Below are 15,837 nucleotides of genomic sequence, written 5' to 3'. Positions count from 1 at the left end.
TCTGGAACTCCACGGAGAAGCAGGTACAAACTCGAACATCTCCCAAAAGATACAGTTCAATGAAACAAAAGATTCTAGAAAGAGATGAATTTTCAGGCCTTTTTTTTATTTTCTAAAAAAATGCATTATAACAGATTTTGATTTCATGTTAATTTAAATGGGTGTTTTATTGCTGCTACTATATAGAAACACGTGCCCCTAACTCCACAGGGAAATGACACTGAAGTGCATTTTTTTCCCAAAAGATGCAATTCATAGAGCTGAAGGAATATGTAAAAATGATCAAACATTAGGACTTAACTGAGAAAACTGCATTATTAGCAGATTGCATATTCCTCTTGATTTCCATGGCCATTTCTCTTTTAGCTACTGCTGGTATATAGAAATAAGTGCTTCTAATTGCAATAGAGAAAAGAAGTACAAGTAAACTTCTCCCAAAAGATGCAGTTCAATTCAGTCAAGGAACCTGTTTAAAAAAAAAAAAAATAAGAAAGGAACCTGTAAAGAAACCAAATTTCAGGTCTTTTCATCTTTGAGAAAACTGCATTTTTAGCAGATTGCATTTTCCCTTGATTTCAATGCTTTTGTCTTATAGAAATAAATGCCCCTAATTCCAGTGAGGAGAGAGGTAGAAACTGGACTTACTTCCAAAAGGTACAGTTCAAGGATATGAAGAAACCTGGAAATGCCCAAGTTGTAAGTCTTTTCTTCTCAGAAAAATGTGTTTGTGACAGATTGCATTTTCTTATTGATTCCATTGGGAATCTCACTGCTTGCTGCTAGTATTAGAAACAAGTGATCCTGATGCTGTAGGGAAAAGAGATAGAAAGTTGAACTTCACCCCAACGAGGTAGTTCAAGGAGATAAACATAACTGACAAGTGTCCAAGTTGCAGATCTTTATTACTCTGAGAAACCTGCATATTTAGCAGATTGTATTTCCCCATTGATTTGCCCAAGTTGTAGAACCTTTTTAGTGAGAGAAAATTGTATTTTTATTGGATTATGGTTTTCATTGATTTTAATGGGAGTTTCACGATGCTGTTCTATTGAAACAAGTGCCCCTTTACAGCAAAAAAAAAAAAAAAAAAAAAAGAGAGAGATAGAAAATGGAACTTCTGGGACTGGAGCGATAGCACAGTGGGCAGGGTGTTTGCCTTGCACGTGGCCAATCCCAGTTCAAATCCCAGCATCCCATATGGTCCCCTGAGCACCGCCAGGAGTAATTCCTGAGTGCAGAGCCAGGACTAACCCCTGTGCATTGCCGGGTGTGACCCAAAAAGAAAAAAAAAATGGAACTTCTCCTAAAGACAGAGTTCAAATAAGTGAAGGACAGTGGTAATTGCCCACCCTGCAGAGCTATTTTGTTTTTTAACAGATTGCATTTTTCAGTTGGTTTCACTGGAAGTATAACTGCTGGTAGTATTTAGAAACAATTCCCCATAACTCCACAAGGAAAGAAAAAGAAAGCTGAATTTCCAAGGAGGCAGCTGTAGGAGATAAAGGTAACTGGTAAGTGCCCATGCTGTAGATGCTTTTGTTCTTTGAGAAAAATGTGTATTATCAGAATGTGTTTTCATATTGATTTCAATGGAAGTTTCACTTCTGCTGGTATGCAGAAACAAGTGCCCTTGCCTCCACAGTGAAAAGAGGTAGAAAGTGGAAATTCTCCCAAAAGACATAGTTCAAGGAAGTTAATGGAAGTAGTAAATGCCCAATGGTAAGTGCCCAAATGGTAAAACATCTTCTATCAGAAAAAAGTAACTGCATTTTCAGCAGGTTTTATTTTTCCTTTAGTTTCAATAGGATTTTCACTGCTGCTGGTATATAGATATAGGTACCTCTAACTCCACAGTGAAAATAGGTACAAACTATAACTTCTCTCAAATAATGCAATTTAAGGAGTTGAAGGTACATGAAAACTGACCAAGGTACCTTTTTTTTTTTCATTTCAGAGAAAAGTGCATTTTTATTAGCTTGCATTTTTCATTTATTTAAATGGCAGTGTAACTGCTGCTAGTAAAAAGAAACAAATGCTTCTAATTGCACAGTGAAAAGAGGTACAAACTGGACGTTATCTTAAAATATACAGTTCAGTGAAATGAAGGAACATAGAAAGGGACCAATCAATTATCATATCTTTTCTTCTCTCAAAAAGTGGGCTTTTAGTAGATTGCATTTTCCCATTGATTCCAACAGGAATTTTACTGCATCTATTATTTAGGAACAAGTGCCCAAACTCCACAGAAAAGTGAGGCAAAAACTATAATTTCTTCTGTAAGATGCAATTCAAGGAATTGAGGGAATGGGAACAATTTTCATGATATACGTCTTTTCCTCTCTCAGAAAACTGCATTTTTAACAAATTGCGATTTCCACTGATTTCAATGTAGTTTCACTGTTGCTGATATACAGAAACAAGTATATTCCACAGGAAAGAGAGATAGAAAATGGAACTGCATCCCAAAAGATGCAGTTCACAGAGGTAAAGGAGCCTTTAAAATGCCCAAGTAGTGGGTCTTTTCTTATGTAAGAAAACTTCAGTTTTAGAATATTGCATTTTCTTACTAATTTCAATGGGAGTGTCACTGCTTTTGGTATACAGAAACAAATGCTCCTAATCCAAAGAGAAAAGAAGTATAAACTGGGACTTCAAAAGTTTCCTTTATCTTCAAGGAGATAGAAGATGTCCAGCTTGTTGTTTTTTTTTTCTTCTCTCAGCAAACTGTGTTTTTAATGGACTGCATTTTCTCATTGATTTCAAGGAGAGTTGCACTACTGCTGGTATTTACAAAGAAGTTACCATACTTCCACAGAGGAAAAGAAAAAGTTGAACTCCCAACAGCCGTGGTTCCAGGAGGTGAAATGAATGTAGGTATTAAGTGCCTAGGTAGAGAACTTTTCTGTGAAAGAAAACTGTAGTTGTAGCAGATTTTCCCCTTGGTTTCAATGGAAGGTAGAAATTAGACATACTCTCAAAAGATCCAGTTTAAGGACATAAAGGTGATTGGAAACTTGCCCAAGTTGTCAGTTCTTTCTTCTCTGAGAAAACAGATTTTAGCAATTTGCATTTCCCATTGCTTACAACGGCATTTGAACTGCTGCTTGCAACAAGAGCTTGCAAATGCACAGAGGAAAAAGGTACAAACTGGAACTTCTCCCCAAATATGCAGTTCAGTGAAATGAAAGAACCTGGAAAGAGACCAATTTGCAGGTCTTGTCTTCTTTCAGAAAACTGCATTTTTACCAGATTGCATTTCCCCCATTGATTTCAATGGGAATCTTCCTGTTGCTAATATATAGAAACTTGATAGAAAGTGGATGTTTTCCTAAGAGATGCAGTCAAAGGAGGTGAACTAATCTTAAAAGAATGCAAGTTGCATGTCTCTTCTTCTCTGAGAAAACATGCACTGTTGCTGGTATGTAGAGACAAGTGGCCTAACTCAACAGGTGAAAGAGGTAAAATCTGGAACTTCTCCCAAATTATTTTATTTATTTATTTATTATTATTTTTAAAATTTATTTTTATTAAATTTTTTTCCATGTATTTATTTTTTAATTGAATCCCAGTAATATACACATTTGCAAAGTTGTCCATGATTATTTTAAAGGCATGAAGCACTGTGGAAAATATCAAAATTGTTTATCTTTTCTTCTTCGAGAAAACTTCACATTTAACACTTGCTTTTTTCCCCATTGAGTTCAATGAGAGATTCACCACAGCTGGTGTACGGAAACAAGTGCTTCTAACTCCATCTGGAAAAGAGGTAGAAAATGGAACTTCTCCCAAAGATGCAGTCAGAAGAGGTGAAGTAATACTGAAAGTATGAAGTCGCATGTCTTTCCTTCTCTGAGCAAACCTCCCATTTAGCAGATTGCATTTTCCCATTAGCTTCGATGGAAGATTCACTGCGGCTGGTATGTAGATACAAGTAGTCATAACTCCACAGGGTAAAGGGGTTAAAAACTGGATCTTCTCCCAAACGATTTAGTTAAAAGACTTGAAACACCCTGGAAAAGATCAAAGTTGTACGCCTTCCCTTCTCTGAGAAGACTTGAACATTTAGCAGCTGCCTTTTCCCCACTGATTTCAATGGGAGATTAACCTCTGCTGTTGTAGGGAAACAAGTGCTTCTAACTCCACGGGAGGGAGAGATAGAAAGTGGAACTTCTCCCAAAAGATACATTCAAAAGAGGTTAAGTAACCTTAAACTATGCAAGTTGTGAGTCTTGTCTTTTCTGGGAAAACTTCACATTGAGCGGCTCACCTTTTGCCTTCAGTGGGAGTGTCAGTGCTGCTGGCATGTAGAAGCAAGTGGATGCATCACCACAGGGAAATGAACGAGGTTAAAAACCGAACTTCTGGGGCCGGAGCGATAGCACAGCGGGTAGGGCGTTTGCCTTGCACGCGGCCGACCCAGGTTTGATTCCCAGCATCCCATATGGTCCCCCGAGCACCGCCAAGAGTAATTCCTGAGTGCAAAGCCAGGAGTAACCCCTGAGCATCGCCAGGTGTGACCCAAAAAGCAAAAAAAAAAAAAAAAAAAAAAAACCCGAACTTCTCCCAGATGATTAGTGAAAAGACAGATAGTTCTGGAAAATATCAAACTTGTCTCTCTTTCCTTTTCTGAGAAAACTTCAGATGGAGCAGTTTGCCTTCTCCTCGTGGTGATTTCCATGAGAGCCTCAACCCCGCTGGTGCATGAAGAAAGTGCTTCTAACTCCACAGGAGAAGAGATAGAAAGTGGAACTTATCCCAAAACATGCAGTGAAAAGAGGTGAAATAATCTTAAAAATCTGCAATTTGGATGTCTTTTCTTCTCTGAGTAAACTTCACGTGAACAGATTGTGTTTCTCCATTAGTTTCAGTGGGAAACTTATGTATGGGATGTATTAACATTGCCTGTGACTCCACAGAGAAATGGGGTAAAAAAAGGGAACTTCTCCCAAATGATTTGGTTAAAAGACATGAAGCGCTCTGGGAATATAGAGTTGTATGTTTTTTTCTTCTCCGAGTAAACTTCACATATAGCAGCTTGCCTCTCTCCACTGATTTCAATAGGAGATTTGCTGCTGCCAGTGTATGGGAACAAGTGCTTTCTAACTTACTCCATAGGAAAAAGATAGAAAGATGGAGTCAAAAGTGGTTATCCCAAGAATGTGCAAGTTGTATGGCTCTACCAGGCTTGGAAACCCTCAGAATTAGCAGATTGCGCTTCCCATTTAATTTTAATAGGAGATTAACTGCTGCTGGTATGTAGAAACAAGTGGCAGTTAAAATAGCAGGGAAAAGAGCTAAAAATGGGAAATTCTCCCAAATTATTCAGTGAAAACACATGAAACAATCTGGAATGCATCAATGTTGTATGTTTTAAAAATACTGCATTTTCCCACTGATTTCAAAGTGAGTCTCACTGCAGCTAGTATTTAGAAACAAATGCCCATAATGCCACAGGGAAAAGGGATAGGAAACTGAACTTCTCCCAAACAATGCAGTTCCCCCGAACTGAAGAAACCTGTAAAAGGTCCAAATCTTACATGTTTTCTTCTGTGAGAAAAACTGCATACTTAGTGAATTGTGATATACCATTGATTTCAATGGGAGTTTTATGTTCCTGGAAGGTAAAAACAAAAGTCCCTATCTTCAAAGAAAAGAGGTAAAGGAGATAAAGGATTGAGCAAAACTCATTTCTTGTCTCTTCTCTCAGAAACTGCAATTTTAACTCACCCTGTTTCCCTGTTGATTTCAAAGGGCGTTTCACTGCAGCTAGTATAGAAACAGGTATCCTTAACTCCACAGGGAAGTGGTAGAAAGTTCAACTTTTGCCACAAGAGCAAGCTCTCAGAGATGGAGATAAAAGGGGAGTAGTATGTGCCCAAATGGATAATCCTTTCTTTCCCCCCAAACTGCATATATTAGCTGATTGCAATCTCCCATTGATTTCAAAGGGAGTTTCCCTGTTTCTGGCATATTGAAACAACAGATCTTAATTCCAGAGAGAAGAGTGGTACAAATTGGAGCTTCTCCCAAAAGAGGCACTTAAAGAAGCTAAAGGATCCTGCACTAGACTCCACTTGTAGATTTTTTTCTTCTCCCAGTAAACTGTGTTTTTAACAGATTGTGTTTTCCCATTGATTTCACTGGGAGTTTCACTTCGCTGGCATACAGAAACAAGCATAATTCTACAGGGAAAGAGGTAGAAGGCTGAATTTCTCCTAAGCAATGCAGTCCACGGAGCTGAAGAAAACACTAAAAAGCCCAAGTTTTACATGTTTTCTTTCTTGAGAAAACTGCATATTTAGCAGATAGTACTCTCTTATTGGTTTCAATGGGAGTTTCATGTTCCTGGCATATAGAAAGAAAAGCCAAGAGAAAGGAGATACCAAATGGAACTTTTTGCAAAATATGCACTTCACAGAGATAAAAGATCCTGCAAAAGAACCCACTTTAGATTTTATTTCTTCTCTCAGAAAACTAATTTATTTTTTTAAAAACAGACTGTGTTTTCTTCCCACTGATTTCCATAGAGTGACTGCAGCTAGAATTCAGAAACAAGTACCCTTATATTCATTCACAAGGTGGCAGGTTCAACTTTGGCCACAAGAGGGAGTTCTTGGTGATAAACATGACTAGTAAATGCCCAAATGGAACATTTTTTTCTTCTCTGAGAAAACTGTACATGTATCTGATTGTTATATCCCATTTATTTCAATGGGAATTTCATTGTTTATGGCATATAGAAAAAAATCCCCTAAAAAGGAGGAGAAGAGAGGTTCAAACTGGAACTTCTCCCAAAACATGCATTTTAAGGAACAAAAGGATCCTGCAAAAGGCTTCTAGGTCCCTTCTTCTTTCAGAAAACTGCAATTTTTCCCTTTTAAAATTTTGTTTTATCTTTATAAAGTTGTTCACATATTACATTTAACATTTCAACACCAATCCCACCAACATTACACCTTCCCACCACCATTATTTCAAATTTTTCCACCACCACCCAATCCTGCCCCCAAAGCAGACCTAAATAATTTGTTTTGTATTATTGTTTTGAATTATATGCTAAAAATGATCCAAAAAATTTTCCTTAGAGGAAAATGTGTGAAGATTGTTGTATCTTACCCTGAAGCCATTAAGCCCTTGTATAAGAGATTACTAACATGTTGAGCTTTGTGTGCTAATATATATATAATATATTAGACCAATTAGATAATGTTAGATAATATATCAATATATCATATATATGCATATTTATATATTATATTGGTTGTTTTCTACTTTACACCCCATCAAATGTGGTGTGCTACTCCTTGTATATCTCTATACTCTTTGTATAGAGTATGAGATGTTGCTCCAGGAATTCCAAAAATTTAAAAAGGGTGATGTAGCTATAGTTAAATCTTCAATTATATGGTGACTTTGGGGTTCGGAGGCATCTCTGTGGCTTGCTCTTCTGGATTTGTGAGTCTCTGGATCATGGCCATTAATGAGCTTATATGGTGCCTAAGCAGTTCATGGGCGTGACTGCCAAGATCCTGGAAGAACAGGGAGATGGAGTGAGGTTGCCCATTCTGACTCCATGAGAACCTGGAGATTTCGGTCACAAAACCTGCATACCTGAGTTTTTCATCATATTTATTCTCATGGATGAGGCTCGTCCTGAGTCTGTGGAGCATGGCTGCAATTGGGTTCTGGAGATTTTCCACTGCTGGACTGTTTGGGTGGGTGGTGGGCTCACCCTCCCCCCTCAGAGGTGCCCCAGATGAGACTCATCCTGGCACGGGGTCTGGAGGCATCTCTGTAGCTTGTTGCTCTCTTCCGAGATTTATCTGTGTGTCTTTGGACCAAGACTGTTAATGAGCTTCTATGGTGCCAGAGGCAGAAAATTGCGCTTTTAACAAACTGCATTTTTCCATTGTTTCCAAAGGGAAAAGTTTGCAGCTAGTTAACAATTGCCCTCAACTCCACAGGGGAAAGAGATACAAAGTTGAACCTCTCCCAAAGGATGCAGTTACTCTATCTGAAGAAACTTCTAAAAGGCCTAACTATGTAAATGCTTAAATAAATAAATAAATAAATAAATAAATAAATAAAGGCCTAACTAAATCTTCTATATTCTCCACTCTGAGAAAGCCGCATGCATATTTAGCTGACTGTGCTTGCTCCTTGATTTTAATTGGAGTTTCCGTGTGTCTGGCATATAGACCAAAGCCCCTTACTGCAAACACAAGAGTAACAAACTGGAACTTTCCCCCAAACGTGGATTAAAGGAGGTAAACGGGGAACTGCAGAAGGCCCCACTTGTAGGTCTCTTCCCTTGGAAAACTGTGTTCTTAACAGACGGGGTTTCCCTTTTGATTCCAATGGGAGTTTTATTGCAGCTTGCATTTAGGAGATCGTGCCCACGACTTCACAGGGAAGAGAGATAGAAAGCTGAAAATCGCCCCTAAACGATTCTGTTCCCAGAGCTGAAGAAACTTGCAAAAGGCCCGAGTGGTACATGTTTTCTAAACTGAGAAAACCGAGTGTTTAGCTGACTGCGCTCTCCCATTGATTTCAGGGGGAGTTTCCTGATGTCTCACATACAGACACAAAAGCCCTTAACTGCAAAGACAGTCAGTCACACACTGGCACTTTCCCCAAATAGTGCGTTTAAGGAGCCAAGCGAACCAGCAGAAGGCCGGGTTTGTATGTCCCCTCTTTCTGAGAACTCTTCGCGGGTGTTTCCTCCTTGATACCCAAGGCAGCTAGTATTTGGGGGTGCTAGTATCTTTCCCTAGGGGCCCCGGCAAGAGACAGGGAGTTGGGCCTGGGAAGTGCAGGCGGCAGTGTGGGCCTGAGGGGTGGGCGAGGGAAACTGGAGACGGAAAGTAAGCACCTGAAACTCTAGAGGGTGGCCGGTCATCCCGGACCCAGGCCAGCAGTCCATCTGTCTCAGTGGACATTCCCTGGCAGCGAGGCGGCGGTAGCCGCGGTCGCCGCCTGGTGGACACGGTGAGAACTGCAACATCGATGCCAAAGACAGGCAGCTCCGTCTCCTGGGACCACCCACTGGGCACAGCCCCACCTCCCGCCCCTCCCAGCTGCCCCGAAGGACACGCCACATCGGTCAGACCAAGGTCAGGGACCCGGGGTCCCTGGGAGCCGGGCAGGAGGGTCCGGTAGGAGCCAGCCGGGCAGGAGGCTCGCGCCCATAGATGCCCGCCGCGCCCGTTGCTTCCCGAGGCCGGACCCCGGGCGCTGCCCACGCGCAAAACCTCGCCGCGTGCCAGGTGGGCACCGGGCGGCCCCTGCCCCTCGGGAGAGAGCGGGACCGGGCGGGTTGTCGGGGCTGACGATGCCTCCCGCGCATGTCCACGCTGCTCTGTCCCTCCCGCCCAACCCTTGGCCAGGCCTGACCCCCGCTTGGTCGAAAGTCCCACGGAGCGCCCGGCCCAGCCCAGCGGTCCCCGGCGCGCCGCGCTCCTTCTTGCGGCTCTGAGGCCGGCCAGCGGTCAAGCACAAACCGCGGCTCCTCCTCGGCCGTCCCTGGGGACCCCTGGGGGGCTCTGCTCTCCACCCCTCGCGCAGGGTCTCTTGTGCGCGCCCAGGATGCCAGGCTGGCGCGCGCCCCAGCGCGGTCCAGGCTTGGACAACCGAGTCCCCGCGGCAGCCCCAGAGCCAGGACGGAGCAGAGGATGCTCGACCTTATCCGGAGCGCACAGCCCTTCTTCCCCCCCGGCCGCTGCCCGCTCAGCACAGGGGCCTCTGCCGGGGACCCGTCGCCTCCCCGACGGACCGTGGGTGCCAACCCACCCAAGGGAGCCGCTCCCGTCGCCAGGGACCCTGGGTTCCCTTCCGCGCCAGCAAGCTGCCCCTTCCTCTTTCCGAGAAGTACCCTCAGCAGCCCCCGGGCCCTGTCATCACATCCACGTTCCCTTCCGCTCTCTGGGCCTCCCAAGTGGACGCCCGCAGCCCCGTAAAGTGTCCCAGGCGCCGGGACTCAGTCTGGGTCCCATGCACAGTGTCCCCCCTGCAGGGAACATCTCCGGGGGAGGGAGCGGGGTGCGGTGGAGGGCGCGAGGGCCCTAAGGACACCTATCACTCCCAGGGAGCCGGGGCAGGGCCACCTGCTGGCCACCAGCCCCTTCCCTGGGAATTGAGGCTGAGCACACCCCCGCGGGCACACAGGCTTGGCAGGAGCCGGGAGGGGGCTGGTGGTAGGGGTGGTGAGTGCCCTCACCTCTCAGCCTGGGTTCCCTCTCAAGGGCTTGTTTGCGGAGTCCACCCACCGGCAGCACACTAGCCGTGTCCCGCCCAGCTCAGCCTAGTCACTGCTGTCCAGCCCGGTCACCCCACCGTGCCATCCCACCCGCGCCATCCTAGCCCAGATGCAGCTTCTGGTTCTCAAGAATCTGCTTCAGGCTGCCTCCTGCCTTTATGTTGGCCAGGGCAGGAATGAGGGTAGGAGGGTCCACTCACTGGCTATCAGGTGGGCTATGAGGAGGCAGGGGAGGGAAGGTCGGGGTGCACCTGATCTCCTGACCTGCAGAGAGAGAGGGAGGGGAGAGAGAGAGCAAGAAAGAGAGAGGGAGGGAGAGAGAGAGGGGACAGAGAGAGAGGAAGAGGGAGAGGGGGAGAGAGAGGGAGAGAGAGGAGAGAGGGAGAGAGAAAGGGAGAGAGAGGGAGAGAAAGAGGGAGAGGTGGAGAGAGGGAGAGAGAGAGGGAGAAGGAGGGAGAGAGAGGGAGAGAGGGAGGGAGAGAGAAGAATTGGAGGGAGACTGACATAAATTCAGACAGAGAAAGAGGGAGGAGACCACGTGGTGGTCAAAGATGTACAGAAACACAGATGGTCATACTGAAAATGTGTGTGTGTGTGTGAGAGAGAGAGAAACAGAGATAGAGATGGAGAGAGAGAGGGAGAGCGAAACAGAGAGAGAGAGAGAGAGAGAGAGAGAGAGAGAGAGAGAGAGAGAGAGAGAGAGAGAGAGAGAGAGAGGGGGAGAGAGAAGAGAGAGAGGTGTCATTGTTTTGCAGTAATCACCCCCCCCCAAGGCTATGAGTCCTCTGCGGGGCCAGCGTGGGCTCCTGGCGGCTTTTCCCTTCTGGGGACACTCTCGAGCCCACCACTGCTCCCCGCAGGGCTTGGACCCTCAGGGATGCTGCTGAGCTTCTGAGATCTTGCTGGGCTTTTGCGAGGGCGGCGAGGCTTCAAGGAAGGGCTAGTCTTCTTCCCTAGGGGCCCTTGCAGGGGAAAGGAAGGGCCCGAAACCCTGGAGGGTGACCGGTCATCCCGGACCCAGGCCAGCAGTCCATCTCTCAGTGGGCACTCCCTGGCAGCGAGGCGGCAGCAGCAGCCGTCGCCGCCTGGTGGACACGGTGAGAACTGCATCCTCGCGGCCGACAGGCTCAGGGATTCCCCGGGCACAGCGCATCTTCCCGCCACTTCCCCGCTGCCCGGCCCAGCCAGCCTGCGCCCTGCAGAGAGTCTGGAACTCAGGGTCCCTGCCGGTGGCGCAAAGGCTGACGCCTGGACCCCTGTGACTGGCCGTTGGCTCTTGTTGCCCAAGCCGCAGCTTCAGGCAGCGCAAGCCTGTGGGACCGCCGGGTCAAGCCAGCGCAGGGTGGGCACGGTCACCCCGTCAAGGCGACTTTAGGGCAGGCCCCCCTCTCCATGGGCATCTGCCCTGTCTGCCAGAGCCGTTGAATTCATTTGTTCACCTTTGTTCCTAACGATTTGTGGGTGCCCTAATCAGAGCTGGCCATGCATTTCAATATCAAATATTTCCCTTTGTATAGAAGGGTATGCATAGACATATTTGAGGAAACATAGAAGACCCAAAAATCCTTGGAAACGGTGTGAAAGGAGGGGTCACGGGGTGATGTAATTACACAAAAGCTATTGCATCTGCAAGATTTTGGGTTTGCAAGGGACTTCCTCAGTCTATGGGTCCCAGGAAGAGGTAAAAAATGGATCAGGAGTCACCAGCAGGAAGGGGGCCGGAGCACTTGAAGTACCTGGATGACAAAAGATGGCTATGGAATTTTTATAGATAGCTGTTACTATCTTGAGAAGGTTCTTTCCACCTCTATTTTATTGAGGGTTTTCATCATGAATGGATGCTGGATCCTGTCAAAAGCTTTATCCACACCAATTTATACAATTATATCATTTTTTATCATTCCTCCTATTGATAGGGTATGTTATGTTAATTAATTTTGTGTATATAAAATCATCTTTGTGTCTCTGGGATGAATCCCACTTGATAATGGTACATGATATTTTAAACATTTTTTTAAAAAAGTTAGTTCAATGTAGACAAAAGCCACAGCTGTTGAGCTAATTCTAGAGTTGAAATTTATTAAATCAGAAAGCTCTAATATTAAAATCAATAAGCATACAACATTGATTTTTTTATGTGGAAAGTTTTATATCATCGTAGGGCTGTTAAACCCTTGTCTAAAAATTTGCTAAGCTGTTTGTTGCTAGTTGATTCTTCTGTGTTATTGTTTATGTTGGTTGGGTATAGTTCTATGTTACTTTCTCATCTAATTTGGTGTGCTCCTACTGGAATTTCAGTATTGAAGAATTAGGTCCAGAGAATTCTGAATCTGTGGTCTGGGCCAATGAGCTGACAGGGTGATGGCTTGGGAGGGCTCTCGAGGTTTTTGGAAGTATGGGGATGGGGGAAGACTGCCCACCCTGATTCCAAGAACACAATAGGATTCCCAGCCTGGGCACTGGAGTGCCTGGAGAGTTATTTGCAGTTTGGCATCTCTGAACAGAATATTTGTGAAGCGGTGGAGTGGATTCCAAGTGGTGGGGTGGGGAGCAGCAGCAGTGGGATGTGGGTGTGGAAGTCAGGGCTTTGGCAGAGCAGGTACTCAGCCTGTCCACCACTAGAGGGCACTCCAGAGTATTCAGCCATGGTGAGATGTGTCTCAGTGAATTTTAGCTAGCTGGTTTGCATCTCCTCAGATATTTAGTTGTGAATTGGTAGAGCAGGGCCTGTGGGTGGGTCAGCATGGCAGCAGCTATGAGAGATGGGCCTGGTATAATGATTTTTTTTTTTTTTGCTTTTTGGGTCACACCCAGCGATACTCAGGGGTCACTCCTGGCTCTGCACTCAGGAATTACCCCGGGCCATGCTCAGGGGACCATATGGGATGCCGGGAATCAAACCCGGGTAGGCTGTGTGCAAGGTAAATGCCCTACCCGCTATGCTATCACTCCAGCCCCGGTATAATGATTTTTTAAAAAATTAATTATTATTATTTTTTTATTGACTCATGATGAGAAAAGTTACAAAGCTTTCAGGCTTAAGTCTTGGTCATACAATGATCAAACACCCATCCCTTCACCAGTGCACATGTTCCACCACCAAGAGCCCGAGTATGCCTCCCATCCCACCCCCACCCCCACCCCTACCTGTGTGGCTGATGATTTCACTTTACTTTCCCTTTACTTTGATTACATTCAATATTTCAACAGGATTCAACAGGAAACTCACTATTATTATTTGGAATTTCCCCCCAACAATCAGACCTGCTGAAAAGGCAGCATTTGACAATTTGTTTTCCATTGCTGATAATGAGGAGCAGATGAGGTTTTGGATTTCTGGTATTTTAGTAATTAAATCCAGAGAAATTTTTGCCAGAAGTCACATCACTGCAAGCTTGTATCTCTGTTTAGTGGGCTCTAAAAGATGGTGGTTGCCACAACGCCGTCAAAAGGAACAGCCGAGAGAGAAAAACCTTTCCCCTTCTAGAGAGGCTTGGGGCTGTAGCTTAGTTCACAGTCTAGAGGCATTTCTGCAAGAAGCTGCTGGGTGCCGAAAGTAGTTAGTTGGCCTCATGGTCGCTTAGGAGTGGAGGAGGCGTTCATGTGGGGCCGCTCGGGGTCTCCTATGATGATTTTTTTAAGATGTGCTGTTGGAATCAGTTTGATAAGAGGATTTTTGCATTGATGTTCATCAGGAAGAGTGGTCTGAATTTCTTCCTTTTCGGTTGTATTCCTGTCAGATTTGGGTATCAGTGTAATGTTAGTTTCATAGAAAGTTTAGGAAGAATTCCTATTTCTTTGATATTTTGGGAGAGCTTAAGGACCAAGGGGATTAAGTCTTCTCTGACATTTTGATAAAACTCACCTGTAAACCCGTATGGAGCAGGACTATTTTTTTGGGGAAAACTTAATTACTGTTTCAGTTTCCTTGCTTGTGGTTGGTCTTTTCAGACTTTATACTTCCTCTTCATTCAGCTTTGCGAGGTTATATTTCTAGGAATCTGTCCATTTCTTCTAGGTTCTCCAGCTTAACAGTAGAGTTCATAGTAAGTTCTCACTATGTCTTGGATTTCTTGGGATTTTGTTGTGATTTTTTTTTCCTTTGATTTTTAAAAAAATTTTTATTATATCACCATGTGGAAAGTTACAAAGTTTTCAGGTTTATGTCTCAGTTATACAATATTCAAACACCATCCCTTCACCAGTGCCCATATTCCACCACCAAAATCCCCAGTATACCCCCCGCCCCCGCCCCCCACCCCCAACTGTATAACTGATGAATTTCACTTCATTTTCTCTTTACCTTGATTACGTTCCATATTGCAAAACAAAACTCACTATTGTTGTTGGAGTTTCCCCCCAAGAAAGACAGCCCTACTGAGGAAGCATTTGATAATTGGTTTTCCATTAAAAGATTGTATGTTTTTAGTTTTTAGAAAAGGTTGAGCGGCCGCTAACGCGGCTAACGCGGCTAATGTGGCCGCGCGGTTCAGATGTGTTCAGTCCCGCAACCCGGAGCCATTTTAGTTGCTTCTCAGTGTCGCCAGGGCTCCATCTGGAGAAGGTGTACCAGCTGTACCTCCTCCGTCTGGATCCCCGGTGTTGTTGGCCCGGATTCGGGTCCGGAGCATTGCTCCGGCCATGTTGCTCACCAGACTGCCTGGCCTCTTCTCTTCCTTTGATTTTTTTATCCAATTAATTTCAGCACTTTCTCTTTTTTTCTCTAGAGAATCGAGCCAATATTTGTCTATCTTGTTTATTCTTTCAAAGAATCAGTTACTAGTTTCATTGAATTTTCTGTTGCTTTCTTGGTTTTTGATTTCTGTGTTCTTGTTTTCATTATTTTCTTCCATGATTTCTTTATTCATCTGTTGTTGGATCTCCAGACATCTAAGGTGTGCATTTACATTCTTAATTTATCTTTTTCTTCTTTTCTTTGTAGGCCAGTATTGTCATGAATTTCTCCCTAAATACTACTTTTTGTTGTACCCCATAGATTTTGGTAGCTTGTTTCTCAAGACTTTTTATTTCTTCCGTTTTTTTTCTCTTAGACCAGCTGTTATTTAACAGCATGTTCTTTAGACTCCAGTGGTTAGTTTCTCCACATATTCTTTTTATGTTTAATTTCTATCTCCATGGCATTGTGATCTGATAGGATAGTTTGCATGAGTCTTATGATTGTGAATTTATGAAATTTAGACTTACGTACTAAAATGTAATCTGTCCTGGAGAATGTTCTGTTTACACTAGAAAAGAATGTGTATTCTGATTTTTGAGGATGGAAGGCCCTATATAAATCTGTTAGTGCCAATTCTTCTCATTTCTCATGTAGGGTTCTTATGTCTCTACCGGTATTCCATCTAGTGGAGCTATTTAGTGATGATGTCTCCTGCTAGTATCATATTTTCACCCATGTGTTATGTGTTTCTTTAGGTTTATGAGCAAAAAACCTTACCAACTTTGCTTATCCAACATTTGCTGCATATATGTTATTTAGTGTCAATGCTTCTTGTTCTATTGTTCCCTTGACCATTAAGTGATATCTATTTCTGTCTCTAATTACTTTCTGTAGCTTGAATGCA

At 44.1% G+C, this 15,837-nt stretch overlaps 1 long non-coding RNA gene across 1 annotated transcript; it reads left to right on the top strand.

Annotated features, from left to right (window-relative positions):
- The first annotated feature begins 2,744 nt into the window (after positions 1-2,744).
- Positions 2,745-4,772, top strand: LOC129406755 (uncharacterized). Its single transcript, XR_008631212.1, has 3 exons — positions 2,745-2,870; positions 3,701-3,917; positions 4,642-4,772. It is a non-coding gene; the product is annotated as an uncharacterized LOC129406755 (long non-coding RNA).
- Positions 4,773-15,837: the final 11,065 nt, after the last annotated feature.

The sequence above is a fragment of the Sorex araneus genome, chromosome 8, assembly GCF_027595985.1.
Source record: "Sorex araneus isolate mSorAra2 chromosome 8, mSorAra2.pri, whole genome shotgun sequence".
Lineage (NCBI taxonomy): Eukaryota > Metazoa > Chordata > Mammalia > Eulipotyphla > Soricidae > Sorex > Sorex araneus.
The sequence above is the reverse complement of the archived record's forward strand: the minus strand, read 5'-3'. Positions and strand labels throughout refer to the sequence as shown.